The sequence below is a fragment of the Arachis ipaensis genome, chromosome B06, assembly GCF_000816755.2.
Source record: "Arachis ipaensis cultivar K30076 chromosome B06, Araip1.1, whole genome shotgun sequence".
Classification (NCBI taxonomy): Eukaryota; Viridiplantae; Streptophyta; class Magnoliopsida; order Fabales; family Fabaceae; genus Arachis; species Arachis ipaensis.
Genome location: NC_029790.2, coordinates 89,405,185 through 89,421,252, shown reverse-complemented (window position 1 = coordinate 89,421,252; position 16,068 = coordinate 89,405,185). Strand labels below are relative to the sequence as shown.

At 37.4% G+C, this 16,068-nt stretch overlaps 1 long non-coding RNA gene across 1 annotated transcript; it reads left to right on the top strand.

Annotated features, from left to right (window-relative positions):
- Nucleotides 13,534–13,976, top strand: LOC110264043. The gene is made up of 2 exons (XR_002349780.1): nucleotides 13,534–13,773; nucleotides 13,861–13,976. It is a non-coding gene; the product is annotated as an uncharacterized LOC110264043 (long non-coding RNA).

Genomic DNA, 16,068 nt, shown 5'->3' with positions numbered 1-16,068 from the left:
TCCATAAAAACTTCAATGAATTTTTCTATCATATCTGAGAAGATAGAAAGCATGCAGCGTTGGAAAGTCGCAGGTGCATTACATAGCCCAAATGGCATGCGCCTGTAAGCAAACACTCCATATGGGCAAGTAAATGAGGTTTTCTCTTGGTCTCTGAGATCAACCACTATTTGGTTATATCCTGAATAACCGTCGAGAAAACAATAGTATGAGTGTCTTGCGAGTCTTTCCAACATCTGATCCATGAATGGAAGGGGGAAATGATCTTTTCGTGTAGCTTCATTTAGTTTTCTGTAGTCTATGCACATCCGCCATCCTGTGACGGTCCTTGTAGGAATTAGTTCGTTCTTCTCATTGTGGACTACAGTCATCCCTCCCTTTTTGGGCACGACATGCACGGGGCTGACCCAGGGGCTGTCTGAGATCGGGTAGATTACCCCTCCCTGTCATAACTTCATAACTTCTTTCTGCATCACTTCCTTCATGATTGGGTTCAGCCTCCTTTGGGATTGAATGGATGGTTTGGCATCATCTTCCAACAGTATCTTATGCATGCATATGGCCGAACTGATTCCTTTCAAGTCAGCGAGGGTCCATCCAATGGCATCCTTATGCTTTCGCAACACTTGGAGTAATTCATCCTCTTGATCTTGGCTGAGGGATGAGTTTATGATCACTGGGTAGCTTTCATTCTCTCCTAAGTATGCATATTTGAGAGTGTGTGGCAGTGCTTTGAGTTCAAGTTTGGGTGCTTCTAACTTTTCATTCTCTTCCTTTGGTGCACCTCGTATATGAATCTCTGCTGTTGTAACCTCTTCACTAGACGTTGATCCCTCCTCTATTAACCCTTCGGGTTCTTCTTCTTCAAAACTCTCCTGCATTGCATCTTCCAGTGAGTCCAACCTCATACATTCTCCCCATTATTCTGGTGGGTAACTCATGGCCTTGAACACATTGAATGTCATCTTTTCATTGTGTAATCTCAAGGTAAGATCACTTTTTTGGACATCAATGACAGCTTCAGCAGTAGCTAAGAACGGTCTTCCCAGGATGATGGAGGCCTTGGCTTCCTCCTGCATGTCCAACACCACAAAGTCTGCTGGGAAAATGAAATCTCCCACCTTCACCAGCAAATCTTCCACTACACCATGAGGGAACTTGAACGATCGGTCTGCCAGTTGTAGGGCCATTTTTGTTGGCTTAGCCTCCTCGATCTTCATTTTCCTCATCATAGCTACTGACATCAGATTTATGCTGGCTCCTAAGTCACATAGAGCTTTCTCCACTGTGATCTCCCCTATAATACAAGGGATCTGGAAGCTCCCAGGATCCTTCAATTTCTGGGGTAGTTTATGCTGAATGATAGCACTACATTCTTCGGTTAGTATCACAGTCTCGTTGCTCTTCTAACTTCTCTTCTTAGTCATCAATTCCTTTAAGAACTTGGCATAGAGCGGCATTTGCTCTATTGCTTCAGCAAAGGGTATGTTAATCTGTAATTTCTTAAAGATTTCTAAAAATCTGGAGAACTGGCTGTCATCCCCCTTCTTCTTCAGTTGTTGAGGATATGGTATTTTCGGAATATATGGCTTCAGCTCTCCTTCCTTTTGACGTGAGTTGGAGGTAGGGATTTGAACTTCATCTTGTTCCTCCTTCTTTCTGACTGAATCTTTCTCTTGGGGTTGCTTGGGAGTCTCCTTCAATTCTTTTCCACTTCTGAGGGTTATAGCCTGACACTCCTTCCTTTGGTTTGAGTCTGTATCACTGCGAGGGTTGTGGCTGGAAATTCTCTTGAATAGGTAGCCAATTTGTGTCTCAAGTTTCTTGATGGTAGCATCTTGATTCTGCATATTGGACTGCACTTCTTCTCGGAATGCCTTACTGTCTTGAATCTCTTTGCATATGCCTTCAAGCAGAGTCTCAATTTTGGAGAGTCTTTCTTCAGATGATGGTGAATTGAGAGTAGATGGGTGAGTTGGGTCATTTTGATTTTGGTATGAATGTGGAGAGGTGTTGTTATGGTAGTGCTGATATGATCTTTGTGTGGAATGTTGGTGAGCTACATTGTTGTTGTGGTTGTGACGTCTCTGATCTTGGCTTTAATCTTGTTGATTTCCCCACCCAAAGTTTGGGTGATTCCTCCAACCAGGGTTGTAGGTTTTGGAGTATGGATCATGGGTCTGCCTGGGTGAGTTTTCAATGTAGTTGGCTTGTTCTTGCTCCTCCTCTGCCTCCCGCATTCACCCCCTCTTGGGTTGTTGATGAGGTGGTGATTGCTGCTACTTGGTTCCTCTCCATCTTCTTGGTGAGGTCGGCTAGTTGCTTGGTAATAAGCTTGTTTTGGGCCAGCAGTGCATCTACATTGTTTAGTTCCATCACTCCTCTAGTGTTGCCTCTTTCAGAAGCATAGAAATAGTCATTCTCTGCTACAGTTTCAATGACATCTATGGCCTCCTCAATGGTCTTCTTATTGTTCAGAGATCCCCCAGATGAATGGTCTACTGCCTTCTTTGATTCATAAGAAAGGCCTTCATAGAAAATGTGTAGCTGCACCCATTCATTGAACATATCAGGTGGGCACCTTCTTGTCAGGTCCTTGAACCTCTCCCATGCTTCATATAGAGTCTCACCATCCTGCTGCCTGAATGTTTGCACCTCAGCTCTCAGCCTGTTGATCCGTTGAGGAGGATAGAATCTTGCCAGAAATTTGTTCACAACATCTTTTCAGGTTGCTAAACTCTCCTTTGGGAAGGATTCCAGCCATTTAGATGCCTTGTCCTTAAGTGAGAAAGGAAACAGAAGTAGTCTATAGGTGTCAGGATGAACACCATTGGACTTCACAGTATCGCATATCCTCAGGAAGGTGGTTAGATGTTGATTGGGATCTTCTTGGACGCCTCCTTCGAATGAACAGTTGTTCTGAACAAGGGTGATGAGCTGTGGCTTTAGTTCAAAGTTGTTAGCATGTATGGTTGGCCTTTGGATGCTATTCCCACAGTTTCCTGGGTTTGGGTTGATGTAAGAGCCTAGAACTCTTCTCTCTTGCCCAGCAAGATTTGCTAGACCTTCTCTACCATGGTTGTGAGCCTCTTCTTCATGCTGGTTCTCCATGTTCTCATCCATGTCTGGTTCAAAGTACTCCTCCTCTTCCTCAGCACCAACTACTCTCTTTCCTCTTGCTTCCCTCCTTAATCTAAGGAAGGTCCTCTCAGGTTCAGAATCAAAGGAAGTTGAAGCCCCGCTTCTTCTCCCTGTCATACAACCAACAAGGCACAAGCAAGGAAATAGTTGCAGAAAGTACTCTTGTTAAAATTACTGTTAGCGTGAGTGATGCAATATATCAAACAGTTAGTGGGTAAGTGAACTGAATAGTAAATAACTAAGAAAAAGGAGTAAGGGGGAAGGGAGGAAAATAACTAAAACTGAAAGTAATTAACTCAAACAGAAATTTAAATCAAACAAAAGAAAAATGCTCAATCTAGTTATCCTCTAATTTAATCATTGTTGATACAAAATCAATCCCGGCAACGGCGCCATAAACTTGATAGCATGGAAACTTGTCTCTCAACAATTTTCCTTCGGCAAGTATACCGAATTGTCGTCAAGTAAAAACTCACAATAGAGTGAGGTCGAATCCCACAGGGATTGATTGGTCAAGCAACTTTAATTAGAGGAATGTTCTAGTTGAGTGAAGCAGAATTTGGTTTGAGAGTTGCAGGAAATTAAATGGCGGGAAAGTAAATAGCAGAAAATGTAAATTGCTGGAAATAAAGAGCTGAATGTAAATGGCGGAAAGTAAATTGCAGAATCTTAAATGGGAATGGGGAATTGCTCATAAAAGTAAATTGCAGAAATTAAAGAGAATGGGTAAGATTAGAAATGGGGATTCATTGGGCTTAGGAGATGTTGCATTCTCCGGATCAAGTTCATTTTCATCTCTTCCTCAATCAATGCATTCATTGATCTGTTTCGCAATCTTAAGTGATCGAATTCCAATTCCTTGGTAATTCAATCTCTCAAATCTTGATCAATAGCCAATTCCTTGGTCAATTGCTCATGAGAAGAGATGAAGTTTGGTCACTGATTATATCACATGCATTCCCAAATCAAGTGTTGGTAGGATTATAGTCACCATACCCAACCAAACCCAATTTGGGCCAACATGAGAAAGCATTTCTAGCATGATCTCTTCATTCCTCTTCCAAGGTTCAGAAGAGATCCAAGTATGAATAGCTTCGTTTCCAAGATAACTACCCAATTGGATGAAGATTGAAAGCTTTCTAGTAAAATCAAGAGAAAAGATAGAAGAACAGTAATGAAAATTAGTATTGATCCATCAAATTACAACAGAGCTCCCTAACCCAATGAAAGGGGTTTAGTTGTTCATAGCTCTGGAAATGGAAAACAAAGATGGAGAATACATCATGAAAACTAGAACTAGAAGTACAGAGAAAGTAAATTATACCGAGAGTAGTTCCCAATTTCCAATCCCCCCAAAAAGCTCTTTCTAATTCAAAACTACCCCTATATATACTACTCTTCTGATCTTCTAGTTGGTTCTTCAAGTCTTGGATATGGGCCTTTGGATCTTGAGTTTGAAGCAGTTATCTTCCGTAGTGGGCTTAGCTTTACTTGCAGAGAGAAAGTGTGGAGTAGGCAGGGTGTTTAGCTCAGGACGTTAGTGGCGTTAATGTTAAGTAAGAGTGTAGGTTCGAGAACGTTAGTGACACTTACCTTTGTCACTAACGTTCCAATGTGCCCCTACTTCCCACGTTAGGGTCCACATTAACTAGGTTAACGTGGCTTTTAATGTAGTAATGCTAGCCATCTCCAACGTTAGTGACAAAGGTGAGTGTCACTAACGTTGGCTCATCATCTCTCTTATCTACGTTAGCTTCCATGTTAATTAAGTTAACGTGGGAGTTAACGTTGCTCATAGTGGCTTCTGTGGGTTCACCCCAACGTTAGTGACAAAGGTAAGTGTCACTAACGTTGGCGATCACATGCTTTCTCCACGTTAGCCTCCACGTTAACTAAGTTAATGTGGGAGTTAACATGGCTCATTGTGGCTTGGCCAACGTTAGTGACAAAGGTGAGTGTCACTAACGTTGGCTTCTCTTTTGCTTCCCAACGTTAGAGTCCACGTTAACTGAGTTAACGTGGCTCTTAACATGGCCACTTATGAGCTTGGTCCAACGTTAGTGACAAAGGTGTGTCACTAACGTTGGCTCCACTTTCTTTCTTCCACGTTAGAGTTCACGTTAACTTAGTTAACGTGACTCTTAACGTGGGCTATGATGGCTTCGAGGACATTATTGGTGATTACTTTTCTCATTAACGTTGCAAGCTAGCTCCCATTCCACGTTGGTGGTCACGTTACTTAGACTAACGTGGCTGCCAATGTGGCTCTTTCTTGCTTCCTTTGTCCTGAAATCAAACAATGCAGTCCATCAAAGTTCTAATCCACATCATGAGACATGCATCATCCAATTTGTCATCTAATTCATGCAAAATTCTCATGAAATCATGTAAAGTGCTCAATGTATGCTTAAATCAAGATGTAAGTGAAATTCTACACAAAACTTGCTTATTTCCTAAGAAAATGCATGAAACTACCCTAAAACAGTAAAGAAAAGGTCAGTGAAACTGGCCAAAATGCCCTGGCATCAAGCAATGGACAATTCTCATCACAATTGGTAAGGATAGCTAGGATAGGACTTCTAATTCTCATACCTTACCAAGAGCTTCTTAATTATTAGTTTATTTTCTTATTATTTACATTCCTTGTTCAACCTTTCAAAAACCCAAAATGATACAATCTCATAACCAATTATAAGTAACACACCTCCCTGCAATTCCTTGAGAGACGACCCGAGGTTTAAATACTTCGGTTTAATTTTATTGGGTTTTTTTTAGTGACAACCAAATTTTTGTATGAAAGGATTATTGTTGGTTTAGAAACTATACTTGCAACGGGAATTTATTGTGAATTCTTTACTAATAAAAATCCGTTCATCAAAAATGGCACCGTTGCCGGGGAGTTGCAAACGTGTGCCTTATTATTGGTTATTGTGAATATTGTGAATAATTTTGCTTTTTCGTTTCTTTGTTAGTTGTTTCTAGTTTTAGGAGTTTATTCTCAATAGTTTCTTATTAGTTTTTGTTTTTACTTTCTTTTGTTACTATGAATTCTCACCCCTTTGGCTATGAGTTTGGTTCAAATTATGTTGTAGGGAATGGAAGCTATAATGAGAACATGCATCAAGGTTGGGACAATTAGAGATGGGAGGAGCCACGAGGATTTGATCAACCCTCTTGGCTACAACCTCCTCCAACTTACTATGAGCAAGAGCCATTCCAAGGTGCATACCAAGACAATGGATATGGTGGACCCCCTTGTAGCTACCAACAAGCCCCACTATGTGCCTATGACCCCCCTTCTCAACATAGCTTTGAACCACCATACTCACAAACCCCTTTCCACCATTCACCTCCATATGACCCTAACCCTTATCCACCACACCAACCACCATACGAACCATATGAACCATACCAAGAACCACCACCTCAATATTCACCATCTTCATATCCTTACCAAGAAGAACTACCTTCCCATTATGAGCCATTTCTCCCAATAAATGAACCCTCCTATCCACCCCAACCTCCACTGGATGACAACACCTTTAGTGTTATTCGCCAAGGGCAAATAGAGCTTCAAACCACACTTACCTCTACTCTCACTAGTCTCACCTCTACTCTCCAAGCTCTTATATCCCGTGTGGATGCATCAATCCAAGAGCAACATGATCCCAATTATGCTATTGACACAAAACAAGAGAAGCACGAGGATGCTTAAAATGTGGAAGTAGAGACCCTTGAAGATGAAGGAGTAGTTGAAGAATTAGTAAAGGAAGACATCAAGGAGGAGTTCGATTTTGTATTGGAACAACTGAAGGAAGCTATAATTGTTGAAGAGGAAGAAGTGGTCGAAGACTTAGGAGATGCTGAACCTCCATGGGAATCTAGAGTTGTAGAGTATTCCTCCAATAAGCTTGAAATTGATGTTGAGGAGGACAGTGCACAACCTCCAAGGCATGTCCCTTATGAAGAATTGGATGGAATAGAACACGAAACAAATCCATTTGGTGATGAAGTTCCCACATCACTACCCCCTAGTGATGAACTTGCATCCGCGACTGGACCCCTTGATTTTGAAGAACCTTCTCCGAGTGAATCTGAAGGTGATGCGGAGGTCGACTTTTCTCAACCTCCAACTTATGACTTGAGCGACGGGGAAGAATTAGAAGAATTTGATGAGGTTGCGGATGAAGTCGAAGAGGTTTGCAAGGAGGTGGAAGAATTAAAAGAAGAGCACAAGGGAGTGGAGCTTGCAAGACCATTGGAAACACCTCTCCCAAAGCCATTACCATCCAATACAACATTCAAGTGGGTAAAATCCTTATCCTTAACCTTTACTTTCCCACTTGAATATGGTTTATTTGAGACGGATGGTCAACTTAGAGCTCTTTGTGGCTTTAAGAGTAAGAGGGAGATGGTTAGTGGTAGGAGTTGTCAGGCAAGGTTCAATAAGATTGCACGCTCCAAATTGAAGTACAAGGATTGGTGTAGAGCTCGATTGAATAGGTCTCGGAAGTTGTTTGGGTATCTCAGTGAGAATTTAGATTGCTTACCACCCGGTTGGAACAATGATGATCAGTGCGAAGATGGGTGCAAAAGCAAGGTTTGGGATCCCGGAATTCATTCTAGCAATCAACACTCTTGGGGCCTTGTCACTTGCTTTAACTTGCTTGAAGGCTTTATGCAACTAGTGTAGGATCTCGGAGGCTATTGGAATTACAAACACTGGTGGGGATTCCTGGATGAGTTCAAGCACAAGCCTCCATGACAAGGGGCTCACCAAATGTCCAACTTAAGGACTTTAACTAAAAGTGCTAGGTGGGAGACAACCCACCATGGTATGATCTTTCATTTTTATTCTTACTTTTATTTTATTTTATTTTTATTAGTGTTCATTCATAGTTTCTGCATCATCATCTGCATTCTGTATTTTGCATTCTGCATAAAATAGGGCAACCCATGCGTGCGCGTAGGCCACGCGTGGACGTCGATTCCAAAATTTTGCTATCCCATCCAATGAATAAAAAGTTGTGATAGAATCGTGCAGCTGGTGTACTCTGCGCACAATTCGACCTATGCGTACGCGTCTAGGACGTGTGCGCGTCACTTGCAACTTGGGAAAACCATGCGTACGCGTTAAGCACGCGCACGCGTGGTTATGGCAATCGGCGTAAATGGGTGATTGACCCGAGAGTTGTGCTGCCCTTGCGCTGGAACTGTGCTAGATGCTCAAATTCACCCACGCGTACGCGTCCCTGACGCGTGCGCGTCATTTCGCTTTCAGACCAACCACACGTACGTGTTGGCGACGCTTACGCGTCGAATGGCCAACTTAGATTTCACGCGTACGCGTGATGCATGCGTGCGCGTCGCGCCCCGTTTTTCAATTCTTATTTTTTTCTTCTCTCATTTCTCCTTCCTTCTTCCTCCTTTCTTACTTTCTTCTTCTTTTCTCACTTTCTTCTCATCTTTGTTCTCCTTCATTATCTTTTACATACTGCATTTGCATACTTTCTTTCATTGCATTTTAATTTTATTCATATTTTTATCTCCTTTTCTAATTTCCTATTTTACCATTGGTGTTAAATATTCTTATTCAACTGTTGCATCTTTTCTTAAATTATTTTGGTGCTTCGTGACTTTTTCTAAACTGTTGGGTGTTATTAATTATAAGTCAATGCTAATTTTTATGATACTGGTATTCCAATTGCATTGATATGCACTTATATTGTCTTTCATTACCGACGCTCTCTCCTCCATTGTTGCAATTTTTGCACTATTGATATGCTAATTGCTTCTACTGTTTTCTCACTTGCATGTTGTAGCTACTATGTAATTGAGACCCTCATTATTTGGCATTAACCCACCCATACTTTAAGTGTTTTCTTATCTTTATTTCTGGGTTATTTTTCTTCTTTTTCCTCTTCTTTCAGGATGGCCACCGAGAAGGGAAAGGAAAAGCTTCTCAATGGAACGACAGACAAGTCCATTTGCACACTCTATGGTGAAAAGCATCAGTTGTAGCAACCCGTCCACTTGCACATCTTAGCATGCACCGAGGACGGTGCAATCTTTAAGTGTGGGGAGGTTGATACCGACTTCCGTGGGTTAGTCATTTTCTTCTCAACACCAATGTTTTAATTTTCTTTGTTAAATTAGTTATTGCATTTGCATATTTGATTGCATGTTTGTTTGATTTTGTGCTACTACTTGGTTGAAGTAATATTTTCTTTTTCAAGAAACTTTTTATAGCATTTCACTAATTTAAATTAAAATCTTTATTAAACTTGCTTGAAGAATTTTATTTTGGAACATGGTTTAGAGCTTGAACATACAAAACCAGTGAGACTTTGAGCCTATTTGATTGGTTGCATTTTACCAACCAATATTTTATTTTTGGTGTGTATTTTTCTCTCTAAAATTGTGATCTTTGTCTTGCTTAATTCTATATTTTCATTATTTGATGTAGGCATGCACTTATATGATTGAGGCCTTGTTTCACTGAGCTTACATACCCATATGGCCTTAACCTTTTCATTATCCTTTGTAAACTAATGCTGAGCCTTTTAACCCTATTTATTCTTTACTCTAGCTCATCACTAACTCTAAGCGGAAAATAATAATGTCCTTAATTTGAATCCTTGGTTAGCTTAGACTAGTGAGAGTATGTATGATTCAAGTGTGGGGAAGTTGGATTTGCCAATATTTGATTTGAGAATTGGGTGTTGTATATTCTTGTGAAAAATGTGCAAAACAATAGTTAAGCACATATTATTGCATTCAATAATCCAATCATATGCATTGAGAAAAAAACAAAAGAAAAGGAAAGAAAAATAACAAGAAAAATAAAAAAAAAGAGAAAAAGAAAAGAAAAAGAGCAAATAATAAAAAAGGGACAAAATGCCCCAAAGTAAATGATGGTAGCAATACATATGAGTTGTACTCAAAATTTGGGATGCATAAATATGTGAAAAACATAGTTAGTGGGTAGTTAGACTTTATACTCTGATTATATGGATTGTCTTAAGTTAGGTGCAGAGTTTAGGTTAATTAAGGATTCAGATTTTAGTCCACTTGACCAAATACAATCCTACCTTGACCCTAACCCCATTACAACCCTTAAAACACCTCTTGATATGTGTATTTGTGCATTAAATTTCTATTGATTGGTAGAAGAAGAGAAAGCCTTAGAAAGTAAGGTTAGTAGAGAATTAAGAGAATCGAACCTTAAACACATGAGTGATTAGAGTATATACACTTCCAGTGAGGGTTCGATGCTCGATTCTTTGTTCCCGACTTTTATGAGCTATTTTCTTCTGCAAGTTTACTTGTACTTTATTTTGTGATTTAAATTAGTGGAATCTGATTTATGTTTATCTTGGAGAACTTGTTTACTTTTAACCAAGTAGATAGAAACATCTTAGCATTTAGTTGTATTCATATAGATAGGTTGCATTTCATAATTTATACCATTCCCTCTTCACTGCTTTATAGCTTCTCCTGAGCTTAGCATGAGGACAAGCTAATGTTTAAGTGTGGAGAGATTTAATGCACCACTATTTCGTGGTATATTTTGTACTTAATTGAGTGGATTTTATCCACTAAACTCACACTTATTCATATAATTTGCATGATTTTATATTTTCCTTCCTAATTCTGTGCTATGATTGACAACATGCTTCTTTGGCCTTAAATTACTAATATTAATCCTCTCTTATTACCGTTCGATATCGTGATCTGTGTGTTAAGTATTTTCAGGCTTTATAGGGCAGGAATGGCTTAGAGAATGGAAAGGAAGCTTACAAAAATGGAAGGAACACAAGAAACTAAGGAGCTGACCAGCGAGGAACGATGCGTGGGCATACCTGACGCGTACGCGTGACACGCGAAGATGACCATCGACACGTACACATGACTAACGCGTACGCGTGACATGCGCCACGTGCAAAAATTGCAGAAAGCGCTGGGGGGCGATTTTGGGCTAAGTTTGGACCCAGCTTTCGGCCCAGAAAACACATATTAGAGGCTACAGAGTGGAAAAATTAGGGGAATTCATTCATACAACTTTCATTCACATAATTTTAGGTTTTAGATATAGTTTTCTAGAGAGAGAGACTCTCTCCTCTCTCTAGGTTTTAGGATTCTTAGGTTTAATTCTTCCCAATTTCAGATTTCTATCTTAGTTTAATTAGTTTCTCTTCTACTCTTATTAGTTCTAGCATTCTAGTTTATTTATTTCCCTTATTGATTACTTTATGTTGCCAATTGGTTTATGAATTCTCATGTTAGATTTGATTTTCTATTTAATGCAATTTGAGGTATTTCATAATTATGGTTGCTTTCTTCAATTTATGTTATTGATGTTTTCAATTGGTTGTTTGGAATTTATTATCTCTTATTGCTTTTCTATGCTTTTATGTTGTGCCTTCCAAGTATTTGATAAAATGCTTGGTTGGATTTTAAATTAGCTTTTTATGTTCTTAGCTTTGGTTGAGTAATTGGAGACTCTTGAGTTATCAAACTCCTTTGTTGATTGATAATTGAAAGTTGCTAATTGACTTGAATTCCACTAACTCTAGTCTTTCCTTGGGAGTTGACTAGGACTTGAGGATTCATATTGATTTATCCATTTGACCTACCTTCATAGTTAGAGGTTAACTAAGTGGGAGCAATGGACAATTCTCATCACAATTGGTAAGGATAGCTAGGATAGGACTTCTAATTCTCATACCTTGCCAAGAGCTTTCTTAATTATTAGTTTATTTTCTTATTATTTACATTCCTTGTTCAACCTTTCAAAAACCCAAAAAGATACAATCTCATAACCAATTATAAGTAACACACCTCCCTGCAATTCCTTGAGAGACGACCCGAGGTTTAAATACTTAGTTTTAGTTTTATTGGGTTTGTTTTAGTGACAACCAAATTTTTGTATGAAAGGATTATTGTTGGTTTAGAAACTATACTTGCAACGGGAATTTATTGTGAATTCTTTACTAGCAAAAATCCGTTCATCAAAGGGATATAATTCAAGGATACAATTCAAGGATATAATTTTAAACCCATTGTCTGTTAGCAAGGGAAGCAAGTAAAGTAAAGTGAGTAAGAACCTATTTATTGAATTTTTTTTAGCTACTTTCAAATCATATTTGTATGTGCGCGTGCACATTCATTATTGATTCTCTGGAAAGTGGTACTAATTATTGACTTATACGGTTGCATTGCATCTTTAATTTCTTGTAATCACTTTTTTTTAATTACTTCTCAACTCATGGTCAAGTGATAGAGAAGAAATTAATCTCTATGGCTCGTGAGATAGAAAAGCTTTGTGCTGAGATTGCAAGTGCAGAGGAAAGGCAATGTGCACCTGCCAATCCAGGTATATGCTTGAAATGTGTCTGGTTTTCTGTTATATAACTATATATATTAATTACTCATCTCTTTTTTGTTTAGCTTGATGCCAATTTGGTGTATTTTTGTCTTGTCTTCAATCTGATGCTTGGAATTTAAATAAGGTCCTTATGCTCTCTGCATCTCTTTTGAGTGATATTATCTCTTTGGGTCTGTTCCAACTTGAGGAGGAATCTATTATGTTTTTGGACCCTTATTAGGAATAGTCGTGTCTGCTATCTCGGTGTTTTTTATATTCTAAAGAAAAAAAAGGTTCTTCTCAAGAGTCAAGATGTAAGTAATGTGAGTACGTGAGTGGTGACTCTATCGCTGCACCAACACTTACGATAGTGGTATAATTTTTAATTGTATTTTCCATTTTACCAAGCGTTCATGCTTCAAGGTTTGTTAAATGGCCTAGCAGTTGGAATAAATTCTATGTCTAATTGCACCTGTCACAATTCATATTCATTTTATTATTTTTGAAATATAATTATAATTATGATGATGATATACAGAAGCAGCAGAATATATAATGATTAGACCAAAAGGAATGGGAGTCAGACATGAAATTGCTTAAGATTCTCACTTTAACCAATACCTCTGTTAAGGAGAAATTTCCCAAGTTACCTCAATTATATTAAAGTTCTTAATTGTTTAAGATCAGACCACCATATTTGAAAAATGATGTATTTTCTAATGACGTAATAAGATGCATGTTAATTGTCATAGTATATTCCCTTTAATTTTTTTACGTGTAAAGGCTAAATTGCTACCTAAATATATTTTCTTTCTTAGCATTAAATGTAAAGAAAACTATATAAACTTATGCCAACTTCATTAAATTGAGATACTGCAAAAGATGTTTTGTAATTGTTCTGTATCTTGATCATAATGCAGCTAATGAATATGGAAACATGAAGAGGAAGAATGTTGCAATTGTAGTCGCTAGAGTGATTATTTTTAGATTAATCATATGTGCTAGCATAGTGCTCATTAAATATCCAGGTAAACACCATCATGGATATTATTTGCCATATTATTTTTGGAACCTTTGGATGGGCTTAATATCTTATTTTTGCTGTAAATAATGCAAATAGTTTCTGTTTATTTTGTTCTTCATACTTTCAAAAACTAATTGAATAAAGAATTTTTTGCTGGATCTTTATTTCAAAGTGAACTTGAGTTTCCATTTCTAGCACTTTTCTTGGTCATCCTTTCCCCTTATGAGGTCATGAGATTTAGGTAAGCAAATCCATCCTTTTGGATTTTAAGTTCATTAAGACATTGCCTCTTCTTCATAAAACAATTAAATGTTATTATCTTTGTCAGGGACACAAAAGGAGGTGCTATCATTTCAATATTGATTGCAGTGTATTTGACTTACCAGCATTTCTCAAGAACAAGTTTACAGAAATCACTTGATCAAGGTTCAATTGTTGCCACCATAGCTGTAACGTTTGTATCACTATTGCATCTTTGTTGCTTATCATCTGAGTTGCTTTAGAATGTAGACTCATAATATGTTGTATATAATAATGCTTGACTGTGGTGATCATTGTGTAATATATCATATCTGAATTTTGTACTTTTTCCACTAATTATTGCTAATTCAAATAAATAAGTTAACTTTGTTTTGTGATAGAAATTTGCATTCAAGAGTTATGTCTTATATTGAGGAATTGTGTTATAAAAGATTTAATTTTTAAATTTTGATATTAAAAAATAAATTTTTAATTTGAGAATATGTAAATGAGATAAGATTAATGAATGATTTAAAATTAAAAATAAATAAATAAATAATTATAAGATTTGTGGAGATTTGAAAATTTCACAAAATAGTTAATTTTTGTTAAATTAAAAAATCAAATTGTAGGGGTTTTAAACTACCACAAAAGTCTAATATAAAACCCCCCACTAAACACACACAAAAACTCCACAAAAGACCTCGTGGCACCTCAAAATTTTGGAGGTTTTAGAAACCTCCACAAACCATTTGGTGGGGGGTTATAAACCTCCACAAATAAGAGAAAAAACTGCCACAAATAAATAAAAATCTTGTAGTGAAACGATATAAATAAAACTAAATAAATATATCAAAATCTTCTTAATTAAACCTATATTTTTGTACAATTTTTATGTTTGGTTAGTTTCACACATTTTATATTAACTATTTACCAATTTTAATTAACATAAATTTTGAAGGATTTTACAGAATTATTAAAGCAAGGAACTAAAAGTTAATTTCAATAAAAATAATAAAAAAATGTTCAATACTTTAGATCATAGACATATAATACGGGATATGCTCTTTAAAGGACATGACTATTTTAGCAGAAGCAAGGATGCAAAAATGGAGATGACTTAGATGCTGATAGTGAATGAAGTAACGCTTTCTTAATTATTTTAAGGACATGCCAACACAGTAAAAGGTCTAATAATTTGAAGCAATAATAATATCCCTAATATCTGAGGCATTTAAGAATTTCAAATTCCCATAAACAAAAAGGGGACAACCCAAACAAAAAAACAAATTGCCTATAGAGAAAGGAATAAAAAGGAAAAAAATCAGATATTAAGTATAATAAGAAAACAAAAATGATAAAAAAGATGCATAAAACCTTTATTAGAGTATAGATCTTAATTAGAACACCCCTAGAAGTAGCAATATAATAATTATATACATATATATACATACAATATCCAAGACCCTAACCTATTCAAGAAGTTCTTAAGCTGGCATCCAAGCTAGCCTAGACTCTATACTAACCTAATCCTTTTAAACTACTAAAGTGAGAGAAAGTATGTTCTAGGTCTTCAAAGCTCGAGTCATGTTGAACGTCATCAAAAGGCAAAATATCTCTTACAACTTTCCTGCACAATCATGCTTCGTCTTGAGACAACTCACTCGCACTCCATCAAGTAGCTACATATCAGAAACCTCGTACAGAGAATTTGAGTTAAAGTTTATAGATAAACGAGGCGTAGACATTGGCTGGTCTTACGGTATATACATATAAACAGAGAACAAAGTTTGCCATAGACACAGAAGACTACCTAGAGCGAAATCCTCTTTGTAGAATAATCACTCACTGGTCACGAAAGAATACTCCTGCTTCCAGCTAAAGGGGGAGAGAAAGGTAAGAACTGCGAAGTTCTTAGTAGAGTCGGGCTAATTTGTCATATTAATCGGCTCCATCGTACTTGTCAGATAGTATTATATTTTATAGTAAATAGATGAATAAGGAATACAGATAGACAGAAAAACAAAAAAATAGAGAAATACAAGAAATATAAGAAAATAGAAAAATACACAAGAAGCAGAATACAATCATAGAAAATGCATAACAGAGAATGTTGTACCCACAAGGATGATGCATGTCTAGCTCTAATGCAGGTAATGAGCTTATCTGTCGGTTTCTACCCACTCTTGACGTAACCCGAAGTAGCTGAAATGGGTATGGTTATTCCAGTAAGCATACGTACGGTTCTCACTATCCGACGTATACAATCATATTCTCTGTAAGCAAACTTTACCTT